This window comes from Bos taurus, chromosome 15 (genome assembly GCF_002263795.3).
Source record: "Bos taurus isolate L1 Dominette 01449 registration number 42190680 breed Hereford chromosome 15, ARS-UCD2.0, whole genome shotgun sequence".
Lineage (NCBI taxonomy): Eukaryota > Metazoa > Chordata > Mammalia > Artiodactyla > Bovidae > Bos > Bos taurus.
In genome coordinates, this window is record NC_037342.1 from 9,228,078 (window position 1) to 9,240,748 (window position 12,671).

The following is a 12,671-nucleotide window of genomic DNA, read 5'->3' on the forward strand; positions in this document are numbered from 1 at the left end:
ACTTATGCAGCTGCTATCTCCCTTCCACAGCACCAAGAGACAAGGGTTATAAAATAGCAAAAAGAATCATTCAGCTTTAAAATATTCTGTATAAAGGCAAGATTATATTGGTGTAAGTACATTTCTTCCCAGTATTTCTACTTTGAAGAACACAGTACTCATTTGAATATATGAGTTTCAGTATGTGGTTTTCTTTTTTAAAAAATCAGTCTTATTTTATGATAAATTTCCCAATATCTCATTGGGGTGAACTATGGAAGAAACACTTATAAATATTACAAATGACTTTCCAGAAGAAGTAGTTTTAGAGCACTCAATAACCTGGATATGATTTTTAGCACTGGAGAATAAAAATGATAAGAAAATAATAATAAAATTCAATAAAGATACAAATAAGGATGCAAATTCAATCACCTTGAAGGATAAGGGAAACCTTAAAATATCCACCATAGAGTTACTCAATTTTAGACAAATTAACTGAGACAAAATGTGAGAATTAGTTCAGGAGGGAAAAAAATGAAAGGAAATCATTTAAAATGATTCATAGGGAGACTTAAGGTTATTCTTAAATACTTTATTTGATGCTCAAAGAAAAATCAGATAGATCATATTAAGAACAGCAGTGCAAGGTAAAAGAAGGAAAAATGACAAGCATAGGAAAATAGGAATCTTGTTAGTACTAGGCATGCGTGTGTGCTCAGTCACTCAGTTGTATCCTATTCTTTGGGTCCCCATGGACTATAATCCACCAGGCTTCTCTGTCCACAGGATTCTTTATGCAAGAATACTGTATTGGATTGCTATTTCCTTCTCCACATGATCCTCCCAACCTAGGAAATGAACCCATGTCTCCTGCATCTCCTGTATAGACAAGTGGATTCTCTACCACTGAGCCACCTAGAAACTGCTAGGAAAATTGTCTATATAAAGTGAATAGGCTTATGGCACCCATGGCAACTCATTTATGAGGATACTCCACTAAAAGCAGCATATTGATCTAAATTTCACAATCTAAACTTGCATATAAGATCTTAAACTACCTCTTTCATCACCACAGACATAGGCACTGTAGAATCTATACTCCTTTTTGTCAGCATTGTCATTGACCTTTGTAGCCCCTCTGACTTTCTTCAATCTGTTTTTACATTCCTTTTGATGTTGTCTTGAGGTCTTGTCCTCAAACAGGCCATGTCTTACAAACCTGTGTTTGGGCTCAATCTTCCTCATGTAATTCAAGGAACTGCAAATCATTTCAAAGCCAGCTGTCCTGCTCCCACCAAAACGAGTTCTGAATCCAAAAACAAAAATGACGTCTGGTGTGATCTTGTACATTTTGGCTGGTTTTTCCAAAAATTTTTGGCTTAGGTATTGTTGCCTTTCCAGGGTGAAGGACATCAATGACCATTTTTTCCACTGAAGTAGTCTGTTGACCATTAACTTCCTGGTATGTATATTTACTGTGTTATTCATGATGGTGGCTCCAGTCTTGATTCTTAAAGATACTGCATGGTCTAATAGCTGACTATGGTTCTGGGAGGGCCTTATGACTCACTGGACCTGAGAAAGGAAGTGTTTTTACATCTTAGGGAGAGAGACCATTTGTCTTTAATTATTCCTAGCAGCTTCACTTGAGAGAGGGTTACTGGGGTTCTTAGGGGAGGGAGGGGAGCAGAAATACTCCTTGCATCTTGACAAAGAATTTTGGATTGATCATGTATTTTCCCTACATTTTTTGGAGTTAAAAACTCTGGTTTTCAGGACCACTCTGAGTAGCTCTTCAGTGTAGACAATAATTCTGTTTTTTACATGCACCCTAGACTATTCTCATTCAAGTGTTTAAGGATCACAGTATTAAACGCTTGTCTATTAAATGTAATTTTATAGATTTCCAAAAGCTTTTGATAATTTTAATGAAAAATGTTATTTGAAATTAAACAGATAGTGAATAGAAATAACATGAAGGAAAAATATTTTGTTGTGAAATACCTTAAGTAGAGGAAGCAACATGTTGGCAAAGTGGAATAGTCCTATGGGGGTGACTTGGACCTGCAATTTGTTGATAATTTTGTAAATTATCTTAGTATAAGAAGTATTCTACTGTGGAAATAATAAAATCTCCAAATTTTTAGATGACACTGAGCTCTACTGGATAGTGAAATATCGAGCTGACAAATACAATTTGCATGACAATGTCATAAAGTTGTGGGTGGGTATTATGAATGTGGCAGATGGATTTCAATATGGACAAACAGAAAATGCTTTTACAATAAAATCCAAACCATACTTATTATATGGTAGACTTTATTCTCTTTATTGCAATGAACAAGCTGTGTGATTTTAAGCAAGTCATTCAAACATTTGCAGCAGAGTTAGGAATTAAAGTAGAGTTAGTATCTCAGAAGAGAGAACCAAAAGAGAAGGAATTGAGTCAGAAAATTCTGCAGTATTTTTTGATTGGATAATATCAGTGAAGACAAGTGATGGAATATACAACTTCTTCCAGTGCTACTACCCTTCACCCCAACCTCTATTAAAACTTCAATTCTGAACAGAGGAGTTTGAATTTACACAGCACATAACAGCAGAAGCAACAAACAATATAGTAATAGTCTAGGAAAGTAGTTTCTTACTGTAATTACCCACACACTAGTTAAATGCAGTGACACTTGTGTTGTAAATACTGTGTGAATAGCTAATTTTTACTAAAGCTAACTATATATCAGGCATTGTTCTAATTGATTTGTGTTTATTAATGCATTTAATACTCACAATAACCCCAGGAGACAAATATCCATACTATCCCTTTGTTCAGATGAATAAATAGAAGCACATGCAGGTTAAGTTTCTTGTTCCATCATAAAGTAGGTGGAAAATCAAAACTGGCTTTGTGACTGATTTACTTTAAACAAAATTAAAAAAAAAATACATTCTAGTTTAATTCTCTTTAATGATGCCACTCTTATGAACTTGTTTTCTGTTAGCTTCCTTGAGTGATAGTAAAATAGGTGGTGTTATAGCTAGTTCACTGGTATTGTACCTGAGATCATTTTTATCTTCTATAGCCTAGAACATAGACATACTCTGGAAAGTGAATTTTGAATAAGAAAATTATTCACCTACTCTGAACTTCAGAAAACGGTATTTGAAATCCACTGATCTAGGCAAGAGGCAAAGATTGTTGTAATTAGAAGTGCAAAGAAGAATGAAATTGCAGAATTTCAAATTGCAATAGATTTCACAGGGCTTACCAAACCTATGGAATATGTATGAAGTCATGAAAATGGGCAGGCTTCCTTGATAAAGAATCCACCTGCAATGGGTCAGAAGGTTCCACTGGAGAAGGAAATGACAACTCACTCCAGTATTCTTTCCTGGGAAATCTGGTGGACAGAGGAGCCTGATCGGCTGTAGTCCATGGGTGGCAAAAGAGTAGGACATGGCTTAGAGACTAAACAACAATGAAACATGAGATTAGAAGCATTCTGATTGATCCAGAAATATGCGCATTATGTGTTTTAGAAGAAAAGTGATCTCTAACAACAGATATCAGTTGAAGAAGTTGGTTTGTAGGAAATTTTAAACTGAAAAAAGAAATAGAAGTGCCCAATAAAGATGAATATTTAGAAATATAGATGGGGCATAGGAGTAGAATCCTGAGGAAACACCCCACTTGGAATGATAAGCCTCCTTAAGTCCTTCAGGAAAAACATCCCAAGTGTAAACAAGCCAGACAAATGGGTAAATACATATCCAGACCAGTAGGTAAATGGAATGATTGATTTAGGGAGTAGATTGAAGAGACACAGTGAAAAGTACAGATGAACCTGTTCAAGAGCATCTGTGTATGCTGTGCTTAGTCACTTCAGTCATGTCTGATTCTTTGTAACCCCATGGACTGTGGCCAACTAGGCTCCTCTGTCCATGGGATTTGCCAGGCAAGAACACTGGAGTAGGTTGCCATTTCCTTCTCCAGAGGATCTTCCCAACCCAGGGATTGAACCCACATCTCCCGTGTCTCCTGCATTGCAGGCTGATTCTTTATGGTGAGACACCAAGGAAGCCCACAGGAACATCTGCAGCCAGGTAAATTGAAAAAAAAAAGAAAAGAAAGAAAATATTTTCAGACTTAAACTGATTTTTATAGGTCAAGAATGATGAAGACTGAGAAAAATCTGGTGTGTCTGACAAACAGAAACTTGACAAATTTTGAGAAAACACCTTGAGTGGTTTGTTGAGGTTCAGTGCCAGATTGCAGACTATGAGATACATTTATAAGGAGACTATGAGGAAATATCGGAGAAGGCAATGGCACCCCACTCCAGTACTCTTGCCTGGAAAGTCCCATGGACGGAGGAGCATGGTAGGCTGCAGTCTGTGGGGTCGCTAAGGGTTGGACATGACTGAGCGACTTCACTTTCATTTTTCACTTTCATGCATTGGAGAAGGAAATGGCAACCCACTCCAGTGTTCTTGCCTGGAGAATCCCAGGGACAGGGGAGCCTGGTGGGCTGCCGTCTATGGGGTTGCACAGAGTCGGACATGACTGAAGTGACTTAGCAGCAGCAGCATGAGGAAATATAGCATGGAGACAGTGAGTAGACTAGTCTGATAATAGAAAAGGAAGTCAGATTAAAGGTAGTGAATTACATTTTCCATTCAAAGACTAACTCAAAGTTCTTAGTTCTTTACTTATGTTAAGAATGCTATATTCACCATTATGATGCCAGTTATCAGAAGTTTACATCCTTTGGACTTTTAATTCCTAAATGACAGTATCAAGTTTACATATAGGCAACCAGAAAAAGTCTAAATTAGATTCGTATTTAAGCAATTTATCTTATTATTTGTAAGCACTTATTAAATAATTCTTCAAAGTTTCTAAGACATATTAAAGGATTTAATAAAAAATGCACATTATTTTCTTTGATACAATTTTTTGTTTCCATTGATAGAAGTTCAAATTGTTTTCATAAATCTGCTTGAGGATAAATTTAATTGTATGCAATGACTGACTGGCAAGGACATCTGAGAAAATTATTCAGAAATCACCCAATGATTCTTGATGGTTTTAGTTAACTTATAGCATATCAAGATAATAACCTTTCCAGACAGAGATATAGAAAAATAAATAAAGGATTAATGAAAGCCAAATTAGTATCTTATATTCCTGCAGAACTTGACATAAAAACTTAATACTATTCAGCTTCTTTAAAATAAATAAATATCCTCCAGTAAGAGTGCTCTGGTCACAAGTTTCCAAGTTCCTTGAAACTATCCATAAGTTGAAAACTCTGAAAAAAGGATTAGAAGAAGAAAAAGTCTCCTGGGTTTAGGGTAAAACATTTAATACCCAGTACAGAATCTAGTACTAGTATGTACAGCCTGGTATACTGGAGCGGGTATAGCCTTTCCCTTCTCCAGGGGATCTTCCCAACCCAGGGATCGAACCCAGGTCTTCTGCATTGCAGGCAGATTCTTTACCAACTGAGTCACAAGGGAGCCCAAGAATACTGGAGTGGGTAGCCTATGCCTCCTCCAGCGGATCTTCCTAACCTAGGAATTGAACAGGGGTCTCCTGCTTTGCAGGAGGATTCTTTACCAACAGAGCTATCAGGGAAGTAAAGATACCCTACGTCCAAGGGCAAAGGAGAAGCCCCAGAAAGATGGTAGGAGGGGCGAAATTGCATTTAGAATCAAACCCCATACCATCCAGAGATGCTAGGAGGGCTCAAACAAACCTTGTGTGCACCAGGACCTAGATACCCCACAGAGACTGAGCAAAAAATGTCTCAGTGTCTCCTGCAGAGGTACAGGACAGCAGTGGCTGCTGCAGGAGAAGGGGCTCTGGGTGCAGCAGACTTGGGTATGGCATAAGCCCTGTTGGGGGAGGTTGCCATTAACCCCACCACAGAGCCTCTAGAACTTACACAGGACTGGGAAACAGATGCTGCGAGGGCAAAACCAAAACCTTGTGCACACCAGGATCCAGGAGAAAGGAATTGTGACCCCACAAGAGACTGACCCAGACTTGCTCATGAATGTCCAAGAGTCTCTGGCAGAGACATGAGTCAGCGGTGGCCTGCTGCAGAGTCGGGGGCACTGAGTGCGGCAGTGCTTGAATAGGACCTTTTGAAGGAGGTCACCATTATCTTCATTACCTCCACCATGATTTGGCCTCAGGTCAAAAAAAAGGGAGGGAACACAGGCACACCCATCGACAGAAAATTGGATTAAAGATTTACTGAGCATGGCCCCCACCCATCAGAACAAGACCCTGTTTCCCCCTCAGTCAGTCTCTCCCATCAGGAAGCTTCCATAAGTTTCTTCTCCTTCTCCATCAGAGGGCAAACAGAATGAAAACCACAATCACAGAAACTTAACCAATCTGATCACAGGGAACACAGCCTTGTCTAACTCAGTGAAACTATGAGCCATGCCTTGTAGGACCACTCAAGATGGACAGGTCATGGTGAAGAGTTCTGACAAAAGGGGGTCCACTGGAGAAAGGAATGGCAAACCACTGCAGTATTCTTGCCTTGAGAATTCCATGAAAAGTATGACAAGGAAGAAAGATAGGACACAGAATCATGAATTCCCCTGGTTGGTAGGTGCCCAATATGCTACTGGAAATCAGTGGAGAAATAACTCCAGAAAGAATGAAGGGATGGAGCCAAAGAAAAAACAAAACCCAGTTGTGGATGTGACTGGTGATGGAAGTAAAATCCAATGCTGTAAAGAGCAATATTGCATAGGAACCTGAAATGTTAGGCCCATGATTCAAGGCAAATTGGAAGTGGTCAAACAGGAGATGGCAAGACTGAACATTGACATTTTAGGAAGCAGCAAACTAAAATGGACTAGAATGGGTGAATTTAACTCAGATGACCATTGTGTCTACCACTGTGGGCAAGAATCACTTAGAAGAAATGGAGTAGCCATCATAGTCAACAAAAGAATCTGAAATGCAGTACTTGGGTGCAATCTCAAAAATGACAGAATGATCTCTGTTTGTTTCCAAGGCAAACCATTCAATATCACAGTAATCCAAGTCTACACCCCAACCAGTAATGGTGAAGAAGCTGAAGTAGAACAGTTCTATGAAGACCTACAAGACCTTCTAGAACTAACAAGCAAAAATGATGTCCTTTTCATTATAGGGGACTGGAATGCAAAAGTAGAAAGTTAAGAGATACCTGGAGAAACAAGAAAATTTGGCCTCGGAATACAAAAAGAAGCAGGTCAAAGGCTAACAGAGTTTTGTTGAGAGAACGCATTGATCATAGCACACACCCTCTTCCAACAACACAAGAGAAAACACTACACATGTTCATCACCAGATGGTCAACACTGAAATCAGATTGATTATATTCTTTGTGGCCAAAGATGGAGATGCTCTATAGAGTCAGCAAAAACAAGACTGGGAGCTGAATGTGGCTCAGATAACCAAATTCTTATAGCCAAATTCAGACTTAAATTGAAGAAAGTAGGGAAAACCACCAGACCATTCAGGTATGACCTAAATCCAATCCCTTATAATTATACAGTGGAAGTGACAAATACATTCAGGGGATTAGATCTTACAGACAGAGTGCCTGAAGAACTATGGATGAAAGTTTATGACATGGTACAGGAAGCAGTGATCAAAGACCATTCCAAAAAAAAAGGAATGCAAAATGGCAAAATGGTTGTCTGAGGAGGGCTTACAACTAGTTGAGAAAAGAAAAGATGCAAAAGGCAAAGGAGAAAAGGAAAGATATACCCATTTGAATGCAGAGTTCCAAAGAATAGCAAGGAGAGATAAGAAAGCCTTCCTCAGTGATCAATGCAAAGAAATAGAAGAAAATAACAGAATGGGAAAGAATAGAGATCTCTTCAAGAAAATTAGAGATACCATCTTTATGTTTCATGCAAAGATGGGCACAATAAAGGACAGAAATGATATGGACCTAACAGAATCAGATAATATTAAGAAGAGGTGACAAGAATACACAGAAGAACTATATAAAAAATATCTTCATGACCCAGAAAATCTTGATGGTGTGATCATTCACCTAGAGCCAGACATCCTGGAATGTGAAGTCAAGTGGGCCTTAGAAAGCATCACTACGAGCAAAGCTCTTGGTGGTGATGGAATTCCAGTTGAGCTATTTCAAATCCTGAAAGATGATGCTGTGAAAGTGCTGCACTCAATATGCCAGCAAATTTGGAAAACTCAGCAGTGACCACAGGGCTGGAAAAGGTCAGTTTTCATTCCTATCCCAAAGAAAGCTAATGTGAAGAATGCTCAAACTACTGCACATTGCGCTCATTTCACACGTTAGCAAAGTAATGCCCCAAATCCTCTAAGCCAGGTTGCAATAGTATGCGAACCATGAATTTACAGATGTTCAAGCTGGATTTACAAAAGGCAGAGGAACCAGAGATCAAATTGCCAACATCCACTGGATCTTCGAAAAATCAAGAGAGTTCCAGAAAAACATCTACTCCTGCTTTACTGACTATGCCAAAGCCTTTGACTGTGTGGATCACAACAAACTATTGAAAATTCTTAAAGAGATGGGAATACCAGACCACCTGACCTGCCTCCTGAGAAATCTGTATGCAGGTCAAGAAGCCCCAGTTAGAATGTAACATGGAACAACAGATTGGTTCGAAATCAGTAAAAGGAATACGTCAAGACTGACTGTTGTCACCCTGCTTATGTAACATATAGGCAGAGTACACCACTAGAAATGCTGGGCTGGATGAAGCACAAGATGGAAATAAGATTGCCAGGAGAAATATAAATAACCTCAGATATGCAGATACCACCTCCCTTATGGCAGAAAGCAAAGAAGAATTAGAAAGCCTCTTGATGAAAGTGAAAGAGGAGAGTGACAATGTTGGCTTAAAAGCAAAATTCAGAGAACTAAGATCATGGCATCTGGTCCTATCGCTTCATGCAAATAGATGGGGAAACAATGGGAACAGTGACATAGTTTATTTTGGGGGGCTCCAAAATGACTGCAGATGGTGATTGCAGCTATGAAATTAAAAGACACTTTCTCCTTGGAAGAAAAGTTATGACCAACCTAGACAGCATATGTAAAAGCAGAGACATTCCTTTCCACCAAAAGTCCATCTGGTCAAAGCTGTGGTTTTTCCAGTAGTCATGTATGGATGTGAGAGTTGGACTATAAAGAAAGCTGAGCACTGAAGAATTGATGCTTTTGAACTGTGATGTTAGAGAAGACTCTTGAGAGTCCCTTGGACTGCAAGATTGAACCAGTCCATCCTGAAGGAAATCAGTCCTGAATATTCATTGGAAGGACTGATGCTGAAGCTGAAACTCCAATACTTTGGCCACCTGATACGAAGAACTGACTCATTCGAAAAGACCCTGGTGCTGGGAAAGATTGAAGGTGGAAAGGAAAAACGATGACAGAGAATGAGATTGTTCGATGGCATCACCGACTCGATGGACGTGAGTTTGAGTAAGCTTTGGGATTTGGTGATGGACAGGGAAGCCTGACATGCTGCAGTCCATGGGGTCACAAAAAGTCGGACATGACTGAGGGACTGAACTGAACATAATCTAGAAGAGAAAAAGAGATAAACTAAGAATACTCAAGTCCATTCTGATTACCATAGTTTATTGGGATAAATGGGCTGATCAGGAAATAAGAATGACTATGCTGAATCTCTTGTTTGAGTGGCAAAACCAATTCAGGTGTTTGAAAGGGAGAGTAGCACAGGATCCCTTCCGTCTGTACTTTATCTGGAGCAAAACCAACACAGAAGGTTGGAGTGGAACAGGGGTACATTTTAACTGATGTTTAGTCCAACAAAGGTTGTTATTTCTGATTCAATGACTGTGACCTTAAGTGCTGAATTACCAGCAGAGTGTTAACAACCAGTTCTCTCTGGTTGTAGAATGGTAAGAACTCTGATAGGCTTCTCAGTTGGTGCTAATGGTAAAGAGCCTCTTGCAAGTGCAGTAGACAAAGGAGACATGGGTTCAATCTCTGGGTTGGGAAGATCCCCTGGAAAAGGATATGGCAATCCACTCCAGTATTCTTGCCTGGAGAATTCCATGGATGGAGTAGCCTGGGAGGCTACAGTTCATTGGGTCATACAGTCAGACATGACTGAAGCCACTTAGCACACACTTATGTAAGAACTCTGATACGTAGCCTTTGGATTTTTTATGTTGTAGTTACTCCCATTATGGTTGATCTCAGTCTACCAAGAGATGAAGAGAGGCACACAACCAACTCTTGCAAGCAGGGACAAGACAGCTTCAATATACTGCTAAAATAGCCATGGATATTTCACACAATAAGTAATAAAAGTAAATTGCTTCAGTCTTCTCTTTGGTCTTTGTATAGTTTTCTGTGTTCCTGAATTAAGACCCTTAACCACATCTGCAAAAATCCCTTTACTATATAAGGTAACATTCAAAGATTCCAGGAATTAGGAAATGGATGGCTTGGGGCCATTATGCAACCTACCACAATCTTCAAGCTTATGCCATTTTTCAATATTTTTCCACTACTTTTAAGACCTGCCTTATTCAGCAGTAAATTAATGTGGTTGATTCATAAATTATGTAAGCATGTAATTCTGTGCATAATTTTCTCATTGACACAATTCTTGCTCTACAAGTAAACCTGATGTCTACACATACATCCTTGGCTCGTGACTTTGCCTGTAGTTTATTTTTTTTTTTAAATGCCATCAGAGTTTCTACCACCACCAAATATTAGGTTATCTGCATCTACAGACTTTTTACTTTTCTCCCCACTGTGACAACTGATGAATTCTCTAATAAAGGCCACACTCTTTCTGCATCCATTATGACTATATCTTAACTCATTATCCATGCTACTTCCTTAATTATTCTCTCTTCAGTAACATCCGACTTGAGGGGTGGCAAAAGAACCCAAGGACTATTTTTTATTGATATTTTTCTCTCTTTTCTTTTTTTCATCCTCTCTGTACCACTTTGGAGCCACTATAGCCCTGGGGAAGGGTCTGAAGAAATTCCTTCAGACCTACCTTAGGAAGGAATTCAACCTTATAGGTGAAGATTCTATCTGGAGCAGAAGAGGCATGAGGAGCCCAGTGTTGTACACTGTGGATTGTGGGAAGATGCTTTGCTCTAGTGAACCTATTATCACAACGTAATGTTCCTCTCTCTACCTAGAAATACATTTAGTATCACGTATGATATCAGTAGATTGATCTAAACTTTTGTTTTTAATTCATGCTTGCTTGTATATTTTTTCCATCCTTTCATGTTAATACTTATAAAGTTTTTAGAACAATGCCTCACATGTACCAATTAATTGTAAATGTTGATTGAATAAAATTAAAAAATGTTGATTGAATAAACATAAGACAAACTGAAAAAACATCTTTAGAACTAGGCTGAGAACTTGAATGACCATAGAAATTAAAGTTTGAGCTTGTCATACATGAGGCAGAGATAGTGAGACCTTGAAAGAAGACCAGAGATAATAGTGTAGGGGAGGCAGAAGTGTGTCGTATCAAGGGAGAGATACAGGAGTTGTATGAATAAAAGGCTGTCAAAAGAGAAAAGTGGTTAAAGGGGGGTGATTAATAAAGTTTTGTATGCTTTGCAGAATGTTGTCTCTTTCTTAATTATCCTCCAAATCATTAGCAAAATTCTGTATTACTTATAAATGCCTTTGATGCTACATTTGTCTGTCTTGTTTACAATGCAATGATCTGTGAGGGTGCTCCTTGGAGCACTGCACCAGGGCAGGCAGATACTATGATGCACAGTTATACTCAGTACTTAGGGTACTATCGCCCCTTGTGTTATATTATAAGCTACCTAAGGACAATTACTGCATTTGTTTTGCCCTCCATTACATCCCCACTGTGTAACAAATTATCTGACACACACTAGGTGTGCAACAGATTTGTGAATGTATGAAGATAATTTTTCACAGCACCAGCAGAGGAAAATCTGATCATGTCACTCATGTACTTGCTATCTTCTAAAGTTTCCCCCTGTATATTCTGGATCATTTTTGCATGTCTAAATGACCTTGGCCAGAATTTTTACTCCCTGCAAGTGCCACTGCAGCCAGGTCTGTGGAGACACAACCAGTTTCACTTAGTTGCAACTGGAGAGCATTCTGTAAATACACATGGGAATGAACTGCCTGTGGAGTCACCTTTAGGGATGGAAGCCCATTGATATGTCTGCCAACAAGACTATCCTGAATGCATCTCATAAGGTTCTGGTACTGTGGGACCAAGCTTCAGCTGCCTGTCAAAGTGGTCATCTCCATAATGCAACCCCCCTTTTCACTATTTCATTCCTCAACCCCACCCCAACCCACACTACTGCTGTCTGGAATACATTTCATATAAACTATCTATAAACACATTTTGTTCCAAGCCAAGATAATATATTTTATAACAGTTTATAAAGCTTTATTTTTACCTAAAAGGAAATAATTTGCCTATGTATATAGTGTCTGTTATTTTTAGAAAGATCTTCCTTTTTTTTTCTGAGACATGCAAAAACACAATGTTCTGAAATGATTTTTATAGCTAACTCTATGGTCACAGCAGATTAAAGGTAATTTTTATATTCAAACCCCTGCAGAGATGTTTGCCAAGTTTTCAGAAATATCCATTATAATGCCTGTCTCTGC

The 12,671-nt window shown here is 38.8% G+C and overlaps 1 protein-coding gene and 1 pseudogene across 1 annotated transcript in view; both read right to left on the reverse strand.

The window, feature by feature from the left end:
• Positions 1-12,671, reverse strand: part of CNTN5 (contactin 5) — a 1,670,765-nt gene that overhangs the window by 443,712 nt on the left and 1,214,382 nt on the right. The window lies entirely within an intron of this gene.
• LOC107133148 (small ribosomal subunit protein eS24-like) lies at positions 851-1,666 on the reverse strand (annotated as a pseudogene).